The sequence below is a fragment of the Nymphaea colorata genome, chromosome 9 (assembly GCF_008831285.2).
Source record: "Nymphaea colorata isolate Beijing-Zhang1983 chromosome 9, ASM883128v2, whole genome shotgun sequence".
In the NCBI taxonomy this organism is placed as follows: domain Eukaryota; kingdom Viridiplantae; phylum Streptophyta; class Magnoliopsida; order Nymphaeales; family Nymphaeaceae; genus Nymphaea; species Nymphaea colorata.
Window position 1 is genome coordinate 15,891,759 of NC_045146.1, and position 16,097 is coordinate 15,907,855.

At 36.3% G+C, this 16,097-nt stretch overlaps 1 long non-coding RNA gene across 1 annotated transcript in view; it reads left to right on the forward strand.

Annotated features, from left to right (window-relative positions):
* LOC116260107 (uncharacterized) overlaps positions 1-14,131 on the forward strand; it is a 30,137-nt gene extending 16,006 nt beyond the window's left edge. Inside the window, exon 4 of the long non-coding RNA XR_004174040.2 lies at positions 13,797-14,131. This is a non-coding gene — a long non-coding RNA (uncharacterized LOC116260107). The remainder of the gene's footprint in view (positions 1-13,796) is intronic.
* The last annotated feature ends 1,966 nt before the right edge of the window (positions 14,132-16,097 follow it).

The following is a 16,097-nucleotide window of genomic DNA, read 5'->3' on the forward strand; positions in this document are numbered from 1 at the left end:
CACAACTAATTATAAATAAAGCAATTTCTACCTTAGATAAGACTGCTGATCCTGATTTATAATCATACGCAAATTCCTTTGATCAAATCAGACCACTGGTCCAGCCTTACATGGCCCATATACAAATGCAACGATTTTCAGATCAGAGATTACCACTGATCTATACCCCTGACATGATTTCAGCCCAACAATTTTCAAATCGTATATGACCACTAATTCATATCCACAACCATAATATACTATTTTCTACAAAATAAGGCGGATCTCATAAACCAAAATAAGTGATAGTGTGGAAATCATGATTGTGCACATTTGCTAGGAAAAGATACCGTTGAAGTTTTAGGATGATATAAATAAGTGATTGAAAATGGATTTATTAAGCATAAATGTTGATATTCAAACAAAGAACATGACATGCCAATGTGTCGTATGCCAATGTGTCGTAAACTTCAATATTATTATTCGCTTGTTTGCTTATTATTAGCATCAGAATATGAAACTTGCAATAGGAGAATGGGCCTCGAGAAGGAGATATGATGAAATGAACATGAATTCGTTTATCTATGAGAAAGGTGTTAGATCAAAGTTAATATCAAGGCAGATGGAGATATTCCTCAAGTTGCTACAATGGTGGTGAATACGTCGAGGTGAAAATGCAAATTTTGTGGCGAAGAAGTCTTCGTCGTTGATGAGATGTTAATGAAGTGAAAAAATGAAGGGTTAAAAAAAAAAAAATCCGAAGACGTCATGAATTATAAATCGGAAAAACCTAACCTTCAAAATTCCTTGAAGAGGCATTTCAAGTCTTATTTGTCGAAAACAAAAGACTACATGTTCTTCCATAGATCAAGGTAGAAGATTGAGATTGAAAGAGAAAAGAGACGAGGTAGATACCATACAAAATTGGAGAAAACTTGAGATTTGATCGGGCAATTTGCATATCATGTCAGCTAGATTTATTGTGTCGGCCAACCATAATTGGACAAAGGGTTGCATGTTTAGGGGATATCACAACCTCCCTCTTAGATAAGTCCGATAACGTAGACCCACAAACATATCCAAATCCAACAACTTCTTTTTTATCAGATAAGACCACTGATCCAGATGCACAATTACATGTAGTTGAACAATCTACGGATGAAATAAGACCACTGATCTAGATTAAAATCCAATAATCTCTAGATCAGATAAGACCACTGATCTAGATTAAAGACCCACGACATGATTTGAATTCAACAATTCCTCAAATCATACACGACCACTGATCTAGACCCACAACTAGTTCTAAATAAAGCTATTTCTAGCTTCGATAAGACCGTTGTGCCTTATCTACGATCATATGCAAATTCAACAATTCTTGGATCAGATAAGATCACTGGTCCAGTCTTGCATGACCCATATCCAAATGCAGCGATTTTCATATCACAGATAACCACTGATCTAGACCAACGACATGATTTCGGTCCAACAATTTTCAAATCGTATATGGCCACTAATTCAGATCCACAACGAGAATATACTATTCTCAATAAAATAAGGCGGATCTTATAAACCAAAATCAATGATAGTGTGGAAAAAATCATGATTATGCGCATTTGCTAGGAAAAGAGACCGTTGATGTTCTAGGATGATTTGAATAGTTGATTGCAAATGGATTTGATAAGCATAGATGTTGATATTTATACTAAAGACATGATATACCAGTGTGTCGTAAACTTCAATATTATTATTCCCTTGTCTGCTTATTATTAACATCAAAATATGATGAAGGAGATATGATGAAGTAAACATGAATTTGTTGGTCTAAGAGAAAGGTGTAAATCAAAGTCAATATCAAGGCAGATGGAGATATACGTGAAGTTGCTGCAATGGTGGTGAATACGGTCGAGGTGAAAATGCAAATTTTGTGGTGAAGAAGTCTTTGTCGTTGATGAGATGTCGATGAAGTGAAAAAAAGAATGTTTTAAAAAAAATCCGAAGACGTCATCAATTACCATTAGAAAAGCCAAACCTTCAAGATTGGTTGAACAAGCTATTCAAGTCTCATTTGTCGAAAACAAAGAGTACATGTTGCTTCATAGATCAAGGTAGAAGACTGAGATTGAGAGAGAAAAGAGATTGAGGTAGATGCCATACAAAATTGGAGAAAACTAGAGATTTAATCGAACAGTTTGCATACATGCTAGCTAGATTTATTGTATCGGCCAACCAGGATTGGACAAAGGGTTGCATATTCACGGGATATCACAACCTCTTCCTTAGATAAGTTCGAAGACCCACAAACGTATCCAAATCCAACAACTTCTTTTGATCAGATAAGACCACTGATCCAGATGTACAATTACATATAGTTGAATAATCTACGGATGTTGATCCTGTCCCTCAACCATATTCAAATTCAATAATCTTTAGATCAGATAAGACCACTGATCTAGATTCTAGACCCACGACATGATTTGAATTCAGCAATTTCTCAAATCATACACGGCCATTGATCTAGACCCACAACTAATTATAAATAAAGCAATTTCTACCTTAGATAAGACTGCTGATCCTGATTTATAATCATACGCAAATTCCTTTGATCAAATCAGACCACTGGTCCAGCCTTACATGGCCCATATACAAATGCAACGATTTTCAGATCAGAGATTACCACTGATCTATACCCCTGACATGATTTCAGCCCAACAATTTTCAAATCGTATATGACCACTAATTCAAATCCACAACCATAATATACTATTTTCTACAAAATAAGGCGGATCTCATAAACCAAAATAAGTGATAGTGTGGAAATCATGATTGTGCACATTTGCTAGGAAAAGATACCGTTGAAGTTTTAGGATGATATAAATAAGTGATTGAAAATGGATTTATTAAGCATAAATGTTGATATTCAAACAAAGAACATGACATGCCAATGTGTCGTATGCCAATGTGTCGTAAACTTCAATATTATTATTCGCTTGTTTGCTTATTATTAGCATCAGAATATGAAACTTGCAATAGGAGAATGGGCCCCGAGAAGGAGATATGATGAAATGAACATGAATTCGTTTATCTATGAGAAAGGTGTTAGATCAAAGTCAATATCAAGGCAGATGGAGATATTCCTCAAGTTGCTACAATGGTGGTGAATACGTCGAGGTGAAAATGCAAATTTTGTGGCGAAGAAGTCTTCGTCGTTGATGAGATGTTAATGAAGTGAAAAAATGAAGGGTTAAAAAAAAAAAATCCGAAGACGTCATGAATTATCCATCGGAAAAACCTAACCTTCAAAATTCCTTGAAGAGGCATTTCAAGTCTTATTTGTCGAAAACAAAAGACTACATGTTCTTCCATAGATCAAGGTAGAAGATTGAGATTGAAAGAGAAAAGAGACGAGGTAGATACCATACAAAATTGGAGAAAACTTGAGATTTGATCGGGCAGTTTGCATATCATGTCAGCTAGATTTATTGTGTCGGCCAACCATAATTGGACAAAGGGTTGCATGTTTAGGGGATATCACACCCTCCCTCTTAGATAAGTCCGATAGCGTAGACCCACAAACATATCCAAATCCAACAACTTCTTTTTTATCAGATAAGACCACTGATCCAGATGCACAATTACAATGTTATCCGTATCGTACGATACGGACGCGTATCGTACGATACGTATCGTCCGTATCAACGTTTTCGATACGTTACACCTATTAAATACGATACGCGTCCGTATCGTACGCGTATCGTACGTATCGTGCGATACGGTGGGCGTATCGCACGATACGTGCGATACACCCCCGTATCGCACGATACGGGAGTAAAATTTAAAAAGGGGCCGTCGGGCCCCTTTTTGCTTCTTATTCTCAAACCGACGCTCCTCTCTCTCTCGTTGTGGGGAGTCTTGGGACGGTGGGAAGCTTGGAGAAAGAGGGTTTTTTGGTTTTTAACACCAAGAAGGTAAAAAATAACTCATTTTTGCCGTTGAATCGTTCATTTCTCTTATTTCCTACATTTATTTGTATGTTTTTACTTGTTTTGTGAAGATATAATGTCGGATCCTGCATGGCAGTGGTGTACAAGGGTGAATCCCAAAGATAGATTAAGAGTTAAGTGCAATTATTGTAAGCAAATCATATCAGGAGGGATTTCTCGATTTAAACACCATTGACGATGCTTTTTGTTTTGAGTTTTGAAAACTATGTCAATATGTTCTGAGTTTTGACTTCTGAACTTATGAATTGTGATGTAATTGAATACTCTTAGGTTGTTTAGTATGTTATTTTGTTTTTTGAATGTTTGATTTCTTATTTTGGAATGTCTTGTTCATATGCATAGCTCACAGGTCATACTTCATATAGATGAATGATGAACGTTCCTTTAAATACATTTTTCTTGAATTTTTCTGATTTTTACTAGTTTTTTCGGATTTTTTTAGAATTTTTCGGATTTTTTTTTCTATTTTTTATAAATTTTTAATATTTTTTACAAATTAAAAAATTAATTTTACGGTACGTTACGATACATTTACGATACGTTACGATACGGCGTATAGGTCGGCCCGACCGATACACGATATGATACGGCAGTGATAACATTGCACAATTACATGTAGTTGAACAATCTACGGATGTCGATCCTGTCCCTCATCCATATTCAAATCCAATAATCTTTAGATTAGATAAGACCATTTATCTAGATTCTAGACCCACGACGTGATTTGAATTCAACAATTTCTCAAATCACACACGGCCGTTGATCTAGACTCACAACTAGTTCTAAATAAAGCAATTTCTAGCTTAGATAGGGCCGTTGATCCAGATCTACAATCTTACGCAAATTTAACAATTCTTGGAACAAATAAGACAACTGGTCCAGTCTTACATGGCCCATATCCAAATGCAATGATTTTCATATCAGAGATGACTACTGATCTAGACCAACAACTTGATTTCAGTCCAACAATTTTCAAATCATATATGACCACTAATTCAAATCCACAACGGGAATATACTATTCTCAATAAACTAAGGTGGATCTCATAAACCAAAATCAGTGACAGTGTGGAAGTCATGATTATGCACATTTGCTAGGAAAAGAGACCGTTGAGGTTTTAGGATAATTTGAATAAATGATTGCAAATGGATTTGATAAGCATAGATGTTGATATTCATACTAAGGACATGATATACCACTGTGTCGTAAACTTCAATATTATTATTATTATTTTGTCTGATTATTATTAGTATCAGAATATGAAACTTGCAATAGGAGAATAGGCTCGATGAAGGAGATATGATGAAGTGAACATGAATTTGTTGGTCTAAAAGAAAGGTCTAGATCAAAGTCAATATCAAGACAGATGGTGATATACGTGAAGTTGCTGCAATGGTGGTGAATATAGTCGAGTTTAAAATGCAAATTTTGTGGTGAAGAAGTCTTTGTTGTTGATGAGATGTCGATGAAGTGAAAAAATGAAGGTTTAGAAAAAAAATCTAAAGACGTCATCAATTCTCCATCCGAAAAACCAAACCTTCAATGTTGGTTGAAGAAGCTATTCAAGTCTCATTTGTCGAAAACAAAGGAGTACATGCTCCTCCATAAATCAACGTAGAAGATTGAGATTGAGATAAAAAAGCGATTGACGTATCACGTATATGCCATACAAAATTGGAGAAAACTAGAGATTAGATCGGGCAGTTTGCATATCATGCCAACTAGATTTATTGCATCGGCCAACCATGATTGGAGAAAGGGTTGCATGCTCAGGGGATATCACAACCTTTCTCTTAGATATGTCCGATAGCGTAGACCCACAAACATATCCAAATCCAACAACTTTCTTTTATCAAATAAGACCACTGATCGAAATGCACAATTACATGTAGTTGAACAATATACGGACGAGATAAGACCATTGATCCTGTCCCTCAACCATATTCAAATCCAATAATCTCTAGATCAGATAAGACCACTTATCTGGATTCTAGACCCACGACATGATTTGAATTCAACAATTTCTCCAATCATACATGGCCACTAATCTAGACCCACAACTAGTTATAAATAAAGCAATTTCTAGCTTAGATAAGACCGCTGATCCTTATCTACAATCATATGTAATTTCAACAATTCTTGGTTCAAATAAGACCACTGGTCCATATCCAAATGCAACGATTTTCAAATCAGAGATGACCATTGATCTACACCAACAACATGATTTTAGTCCAACAATTTTCAAATCGTATATGGCCACTAATTCAGATCTACAACGAGAATATACTGTTCTCAACAAAATAAGGCGGATTTCATAAACCAAAATAAGTGACAGTGTGGAAATCATGATTATGTACATTTGCTAGGAAAAGAGGCCGTTGAGGTTCTAGGATGATTTGAATAAGTGGTTGCAAATGGATTTGATAAGCGTGGATGTTGATATTCATGCTAAGGACATGATATACCAGTGTGTCGTAAACTTCAACATTATTATTCCTTTGCCTGATTATTATTAGCGTCAGAATATGAAACTTGCAATAGGAGAATAAGCTTGATGAAGGAGATATGATGAAGCGAACATAAATCTGTTGGTGTAAGATAAAGGTGTAGATCAAAGTCAATATCAAGGCTGATGGAGATATACGTGAAGTTGCTGCAATGATGGTGAATACAGTCGAGGTGAAAATGCAAAATTTGTGGTGAAGAAGTCTTTGTCGTTGATGAGATGTCGATGATGTGAAAAATTGAAGGTTTAAAAAAAAAATTGGAAGACGTCATCAATTATCCATCAGAACAATCAAACCTTCAAGATTGATTGAAGAAGCTATTCAAGTCTCATTTGTCGAAAACAAAGGAGTACATGATCCTCCCTAGATCAAGGTAGAAGATTGAGATTGAGAGAGAAAAGAGATCGAGGTAAATGACTTATGAAATTGGAGAAATCTAGAGATTTGATCGAGCAGTTTGCATATCATGCCAGCTAGATTTATTGCATCGGCCAACCTTGATTGGACAAAAGGTTCCATATTCAGGGGATATCACAACATCTCCCTTAGATAAGTCCAATTGCGTAGACCCACAATCATATCCAAATCCAGCAACTTTTTTTTATCAGATAAGACCACTGATCCAGATGCACAATTAGATCAGGTAAGTTTACTGATCTAGATTCTAGACCCACGACATGATTTGAATTCAACAATTTCTTAAATCATACACGACCACTGCTCTAGACCCACAACTAGTGCTAAATAAAGTAATTTCTAGCTTAGATAAGGCTGTTGATCCTGATCTACAATCATACACAAATTCAATAATTCTTGGATCATATAAGACCACTGGTCCAGTCTTACATGATTTTCACCAACGACATGATTTCAGTCTAACAATTTTCAAATCTGGCCACTAATTCGGATCTACAACCAGAATATACTATTCTCAATAAAATAAGGCAAGTCTTATAAACCAAAATCAATGACAGTGTGGAAATCATGATTATGCACATTTGCTCGGAAAAGATACCGTTGAGGTTCTAGAATGATTTGAATAAGTGATTGAAAATGGATTTATTAAGCATAGATGTTGATATTCAAACTAAGAACTTGATATGTCAATGTGTCGCAAACTTCAATATTATGATTCCTTTGTCTGCTTATTATTAGCATCAGAATATGAAACTTGCAATAGGAGAATAGGTCCCGAGAAGGAGATATGATGAAGTGAATATGAATTTGTTCATCTATGAGAAAGGTGTCAGATCAAAGTTAATATCAAGCAGATGGAGATATACCTGAAGTTGCTACAATGGGGCTGAATACAGTCGAGGTGAAAATGCAAATTGTGTGGTGAAGAAGTCTTTGTCGTTGATGAGATGTTGATGAAGTGAAAAAATGAAGGGTTAAAAATAATTCCGAAGACGTCATGAATTATCCATCGGAAAAACCTAACCTTCAAAATTCCTTGAAGAAGCTTTTCGAGTCTTATTTGTCGAAAACAAAAGAGTATATGCTGCTCCATAGATCAAGGTAGAAGATTGAGATTGATAGAGAAAAGAGATTGAGGTAGGTACCATACAAAGTTGGAGAAAACTAGAGATTTGTTCGAGCAGTTTGCATATCATGCCAAGAGTGCACTGAATGAAACTCAAAAAATTAGATCCGTTGTCCACGTCTCAGGGAAGTCAAGTTTAAGAGCGTGAAATGTTCAACACTGAAGAGGTGGCTTGTTTTCAAATTTTTAATTTCTACCACATATTTCAAAAATTAAATTTTATTTTGAAATGATCAATTTCATATAATAATAAGTTTTTACCTGCTTCTATAATATATGTCTTTAATGTTCACCATGATTTTCACAAAATAAGCCGGACCCCTTGGTTTCTAGTATGAGCATTGTGTTCTCTTACTTTTCTGTTTTTTCTTGAGAAGCAACAGTAATGGAATGGAAACCGAAAATTGAGATGAAGGCAATGCCCACTGCTATTGAAGAGGGTCAACACTTTTGTGGTTGCACTTCTTTGTGTCCTTTCTTTCTTGATGTGCAACTTAGACCACCAAATATTTTGAATATATCATACTTTATCGGCTTTAGTGATTAATATATATATATATATAGTTTTTATCTCCTAGCTAGGTTCTTGCTTGGAAACTTATGAGTAATTTTAGTGGATAAAAAACAATAAAGGAAAAAAGATAAATATGAATACTGTTTTCTTTTACTGGTGATTTTATGTTCAGTTTTCTACTTTCTTGTAGATTTTTAATTATTACACCCATCCTTTAATTTGAAACTTGCAATTGGAAATGATGCCTCGGATATGGAGATCCTTCAATGGGTTTCCAGCCAAATTTCCTCCATACCCATATATCTGAAAGGACATCTCCACTTGGTCTGTTACTGGCTGCTTCAGGGAATTATGAGCACAAAAGCTTAGGAAATGCATTTATAAACAAGCATAACTTTTAACTTTTGTGCTTGTTGAAATTCCTTGATGCTTTATACACTAGTCTAGATGTTGACTTGCAACCATAACACCAGACCTCCTCGGCATCATATTTGCACTAAAATTTATTTTGTCAGATTAGATACATGCAAAAGTATATTCTGGAGCCTGCGTGCCAATACATGTATTAGTTGCATTCAAGCTTATACATGTGAAGCACCTTGGTCAAAATTTTCCATTTCCAGACCCCTGTTACAGGTCTGCTTAGGTACCCAGCACTTCACATTTTTTTTCTGTTTTGAACGCCTTTTGTTTCTTGTGGGCACAATAAAGTGGAGTAGAATTGCCGTTAGTTCAGGGTTCTTATATAACTTGTACCAAGTATTGTTCCTCACAGCCCTGTCAACCTATGTTGTCTATGCTATCTTATCTCTGCAGCCCATATCTTAGATATTGTAGACATTGTTTTATTTCATTAGGCAATTGGAATGGCGAATTGATGCTGTCAAAAAAGTGGAATGAAGAATGAGAAGAAATCGTCAATTTGAAACTTTTTTTTCCTTCTAGTTTGCACTTTTTGCGGTTTTGGTGTTAGGTATAAAACCAACAGACAATGAAATCAAAGCAGATAACTGGAGATCCCAAGTGCTTTAATTCTGGCTGCCCAACGCAAATTTAGGTAGTATAAAGTTCTAAACTATATTAGTTGATGAAAGGGCTTCTTGTGCAAACAATTTGACTTCATTTGTATGTCATAAATGCATAGGCTTAAAAATATAACTCAATTTGGATATTTGGTATAGATATAATAAACCAAGTATACAGATTAAGATGCATACATGTTATAGATGAAAAGATAAAACTAATTCGGTTTAACTTCTTATACCGTGTATTTATTTCAAATTTTTGGACATTGGACTTTTACTTTTGGATTTTTAGTTTTATATGATATTAACATGGACGTAGAATTTGGCAACCATTTGGTAGTTGTAAATGTTGAATGTGTTGATCTTAGTGCTTGATCTTTATTGACTTGTTTTTCTTTGATATATTGATTCATTTCACACAGTTTTCTTTGAAAAATGCAATTATAGATCTTGTTATCAATTTCTTGTTATCCAAACATATGATATAACTTAGTTATTACTTGAAGGTATGAATTATACATGGATTTAAGTCATTGTACAATTTTTTATATTTAAATGACAAGCTATATATTGTTTTTCTTTAAAACAATAGGTAACGAAAACTGACCTGAGTCAACAAGTTAACCCGCTGAGTTATGAGGCTAGAACAAACGAGTCGAGACCCGAGTAACGGGGTTTTAAAACATTGCTTAATATCAAATCCAACTCACAACAATTCCATAGTGAAACCGAATTAACAATGGCAGACTGCAAGCATAGGTTTAATGAAACCAAACTAAAGTAGCATGGCTCCTGGGGCTTGGACGGTAAACCTGCTGAGGATTAGGGCCCCTTACCTTTTATTAGAGAATACGGCTTTTGGGGCTTGGCAGATCTGCAGTTGCAGAGAATTGAAAACTCAACGTAGGGAGCTTGAGCTAGCTTACCTTGGTCTTTCGTATTGTATAAGCTTATAATAGAATCCTTGACATTTTGTTAGAACTTTAAGCGTGGTTTTTTTTTTATAATACAGCTTTATTTCTAGAAATGGCTTCTTTTTTCTTTGGTCTTAAAAAAACCACCCTTACGTTACTAAAATGTTTTCCAAAGCAAAGAAGGTTTCATTTCTTCTTTGGTCTTAAGAAAACCACCCTTACGTTACTAAAATGTAGTAAAGTAAATTATAAAAAAATGTGAAAATGGAAAAAATATAAGAATATAAAATTACATGAAAACAAAATGTAAAAAATGAAAAAGATTGAATGAACACATTTTTTTGCGTTGTTTTTCATTTTGATGCCTTTTCCCCAAAAAAATCGCTTCTTTTTTCTTTTTTTCGGCTGGCTTATTTTTTGTGGCTATGGTAGAATCCGGTCATTGCATCTAACATGTTGTTGCTTGTCTATACCCATGATTGTAATGTTTGAATTGCTAAGAAGAAGCAGAAGGGATTTTCCATTATTATAATGCCTGAATTGCTTAAAGTTAACCCACAAAGGTTATCCTGTGAACTGAAAAACTTAATCTGTTTCGCTCAAGGTCGGTAACCAGCAGTTAACTTTATAACATATCTCCAAACTTTGTTGTTAATGATGATGCTAATTCTTGGACGCACCCAAATTGTTATAGAAAAAAATATATGTATATTTTTATAAAAAATCATTTGGCCCACGTTAAAGTCCAAAAAAAAAAAAAAAAAAAAAGAAGAACATCTGCTCCCCTTGATTGGAGCTGATTATATTTGCTGCAGGACGCAAAAGGCCAGTTTCCCTAGAAATAATCTTAGATGTAATCCATAACACTCAATATTTATCAATGATACAAAGTTTGTGTAAACATGGTCTTTTCACGGCTTATAATAAAACTAACTCAATGAAGATCACATACTTCCTTATAATGGTCTGTTCTGCTACAACTAGAGATCTTTACGATGATTGACGAATGCGAATCACCTTGTCAATCGGGTTGTATTAGCCTATGCAATTTAGTCTCTTCCAGAGCCCTTTAATAAGGCATTGGAGCAGTTTACAGTCCATCTCTGCCCGTGGATGAAATGCATCTCGTTAACAATCATTGCTCAGTATATACTAAGAATATCTTTGGTTGTACAAATGCGGAGGCACTATGTTCTTTTTTTGAAATTAATGAAGGAAACAATGCAACCCGTAATATATTTAGAAGCAGCACTAAAAGTGACGGGTAGGCACTAGGTCAGGTATCCCGTAGCTGGCTTCACTCGGGCTCAAGTTTTAAAATTAAGCACCAGGGCCTCTTGAGTCTGTCTGATAACTTCTTTTTTAATATTATATGTATATATATATATATATATATATTTATTTATTTATTTATTTATTCTACTTAGTCTGCCCTAGCCCGGAGCCAGGCCAAGCCAAGCTGACCTGATGCCTAGCCTTTGTAATACCCTAAAAATTGTTACAGCTTGAGGACGGAAGTTCAGTTTTGGCTTGCATAAAGAGTGACCATGAAAACAGTTAATCTTTGTAACCATATAAAATAGGGCATTGACAGCCTTCAATGCAATCAGATTCAGGTGATTTTCCTTTTAATGGTACACTATCTATGCTCATATAGATATAGTGCATAAGTCGCTGTCTTCTGTTTTTCTCATTTTTATTAAGACTGGTAAGTGACTGAACTGCGCCTACATGTAGCTGTTTATGCTGAGGATCTTTGGTGGTGTTCTTTTCAAATGCACGCGCATGAGGACAAGATAATAAAAATGAAGTTATAATTTCGACCAGATAAGAATAGTAAGAGGAAAAGCTAACACTTGTAGATCTAATTAAAATGTCTGCGTAAAAGAGAGAGAGAGAGAGAGAGAGAGAGAGAGAGAGAGAGAGAGAGCAAATGAGTGGCAGAATTGTCTGATTGACATCGAATCGAGATGATTCGTTTGACTTGGTCGATTCGGGAGGAACTCTGGTCGTGTGGGTGCATATAGCTCCAAGTGGGGAGCTTCAGACGTTTTTCAGTTGATTCAAATATGTTTATGTGGATTAATTTGTGTTGAACATTTTTTCGTCTTGTTGAAGTGTGAGTTCCAGAAAAAAGGTGTCGAGTGGCATCGGCGTTAAGAGTTTCACATAAAATGTCTGCAACGGGACACTCTGTTCCAAGAACTGTGTGTTCTGTTGGGCAACCAAACGAGCTCTGCTAAGGGATTTACCAACTGGCGCTGTAAGGTTTCTACTAGGTTTCTACTGTCTCATTTTATTTTGGGTGAGCAAGAAGTTTACATCCCACTACCCGAACGAAGCCCAAAAGTCCTCCCCTTCCCACACCCCTTAATTCAACTTAGGTACTACGCTCAACCATTTAAAACCCGCCTCTTTCCGTTCACAAGTGCAACAAATGACAGACGAATGTGGTTGACAAATGTGATGGTCGACATTGGAAGAACGAACTAACTCCTGGTTAAGTATTACCAGTAAAATGAAATGTCTGCAGGCGTAACTTTGGGTAACTTTACGTAAAGGACAAGCTGCTTGGCTGTTTTGAAGGTCTGTTGCACAGAATACGAATAAGTAGTTTTATTTATAAAATGTGGGACTATATTTCTCAGCTTAGCTGCCAAGAAAATAAAACTTAGTTGGGATCAAGGACCAATAAATGAAAGTTGTCAACGTGTAAGAACATTGAGGTCACCCAATTGTGCACGGTAGGCATTAGCTAGCTTGATCATAGAACAGTTAAAAAATGGAAAATAAAGACGGTTTGTTTTACCAGCAAAAATCAAAGTCTACTGGATGCATGTGAAACACCAAACAGAAATAGGTGGTCAAATGGCAATAGTTTAACAGTTAGTATCAGTGAAATTCAGAATAAATTGCAATAGCAGTCTAAGGATTATCCCTGCTTTAATAATGCAACAGATGTGTTCACGCTAGCAGTTTTTTATATGCTTGAGCTTCAAACGAAAACCTATTTTGAAAAGGTCGAGCATTACGAGTACATGGCACTACTGCAACTTAAAAGAAGATTGAACATGAGTCACTGTTGATCCAAACTCTTGAGCTTAAGCCCTTTCTTGTCACACTAAGATCGAGTTAGGAGATGGGTCTACTAGCTTGAAGTTAACCGTTTCCCTGTCCCCTCCCACCTTTTAAATTCTTCCTTTGTTTTCTATGCTTAAATCAGTTGCTAACGTTTCTTCCTTCTTTATGATCCATGTTTACATGTTAATTCCTACCATCTGAGAGGTTCATTTTCTTCTCCTTTTCACAGGCATCGTACATCTCTTTTGGTTAACATACCCACTTGTAATGGGATGAACCTGTGATACCAAAATCGTTATGTAGATGAGGAACATGCAGCATTCATTTTGGCTTCAACTCTTTACAATGTCTTGAAGGACAAAGTGAAAGAAGGTTATGTATTATGGATATGACTCCAATGCAGCAGCGTTGGTCAAGGCACAGTCATTGCTGCTGATGAAGATTACGGCAGTTTCTAAACAAGAGATGCCATACCATAGTCGTCAAATAAATAAATAAAGATAAATCTCTGTTGTAACAGATCCTATTATTTTGAAGCAATCTTTGAAAATGGTTGTAGAGATCCCTTATAAATATGATGGACCTGGACCTGTTTTATGCATTTTAAGCCCGATGGCCTTCCGTGGGTAGAGAAAATATTCTCCACATTAATCCCTTAAACACAAAAGAGATAAATGTGGCACATTTTACAAGACAATATTATTAGATGGATGGCAATGAGTAACGTGAAGCTTGTTTCATTTGCTTTCTGGTAAAAATGCCTGAACAAAAAATGGACCACTGGCACAACTTAAGTTCCCCCTTAAATGGATGTCTAAAGTCGAGTCGGATCATCCAAATATAGAAACCTAGTTGGTGAAAGCAGACTTGTCTTTGTAATCAATCTATGAAAGTTGGAATTTCAGTTCCAGCAAAGCAAAATTTAAGTTCACATCTGCAAATTAATCATCTCTGCAAAGTGTCATCACCAGTTGTTCAGTTTCTGTTTTTTGAAGGGATGGAAGAACATCAGAGAGACCGAAGGTACTGTATTAAGCAAATAATTGACATATCAACAGCTTGTGGGCATTGAGACTACTTTTGACCTAGTTTGTGGTCGGTTTGCGCTTCGAACTAAAGTAGAGCACAGAATTAGGTAGGTCCACTAGACCAAGTGACTGGTTCAGTTTCAGGCTGGGTTATTACAATTATAGCAAGCATCAAAGCACCAACATCTCATACTTTGTCATCATGCAGGTGGAAAGGTAAAGATACCAAGCAACGACACCAAATTAGAAATCAAATTTAGACGCAAGCCAAAGCAGGATGTTCTGGATGTATGATCTGCTTAATATGAGTTGTAGGCATGTTGCCTGCTTTCCTCACTTCAGTTTGATTTGACTGTCAATTTAATTAATTCTTGTTCCTTCACGTTAAGTTGGTGAAAAATTAGCAGTTCAACCGTCGATGTCGCAACCAAAAGAATCAATATACACAATGTGACATGGAATCCATGGATTCCACTGACAATTTAATATTGAAATTGTCAATGTGATGGCTGGCAATGGCATCCATGGACTGGCTGTTCAATGTTGACATTGTCAATGACTGACTAGTAGAAGCTGGCAATGTCTGTTGACGGGCTAACAGAAACTGTCAATACCATTTTTCTGACTCAGGCAAGAAACTGAAGCCAGCCCTTTGCAAGATGCGCCTCTGTGACTTGTTGAGCCTGGAAAGGCCTTCTTCATATGGTGCTGCTTTCTTTATTTGACAAGGCTTCACCAATTATTGCTGCTACTACTAAATGGCTCTTGTGATTGTGAAAAGCTTTCTATTACAATTGTGCGAAAGTGATTCTCAAGAGCCCCACATTGTCTCATTATGTCAGCTGCCGACGTCAGAAAATGGAGCCTGCCAGAGAATGAGTCAGATGTGCGTGTCCTATTCTCTCACACTTTATGAAAGTCAAAAATGTTGACGTGGATTCATTATTCATAGAATTTTTTTCATACTGGAGTTTCTCTTTTTTTTTTCTTCTTTTTCCTGTTTTTGCCCCAATAGGCCAATGAAAGCACTTGGTGCAACTCTTTAGAGACCAGCTACCAGCAAGGAAGTAGAGATTGCAGCGAGGGGCATTTCCTGACATGACATCTCACCTGTTGGCCAATACTCGCAAGAGGCCGCTACCTATGTGACATGGACATGGCTCGAAGAAGTCGGCCGCGGTCGCGGCCGTGGCGTCGAACCAGCGTCATGCTTCAACTTTCATGGGCATCATGCTTTACATTACATAAGAGAAAGCTAGCTAAGCGTGCCTCTAGGAGTCCATGAAGAGGTAATTTGCCAGGGTTCAGCACTGGCCTTCCTCTTTCACTATCAAGAAAGAGGACAGGACATGAAGATTGGCCTATTCCATTGTCCTTGCCAATTTAGAGATATTCCAAGGAGCCTTTTATGCAGGAAGCCGACACTTTACTGGGGGTCCAATGAGCAGGCGTGTGTACCTTTGGCTGTATCCATTAGTTTTCTGTGGGCTCTGCATCAGATC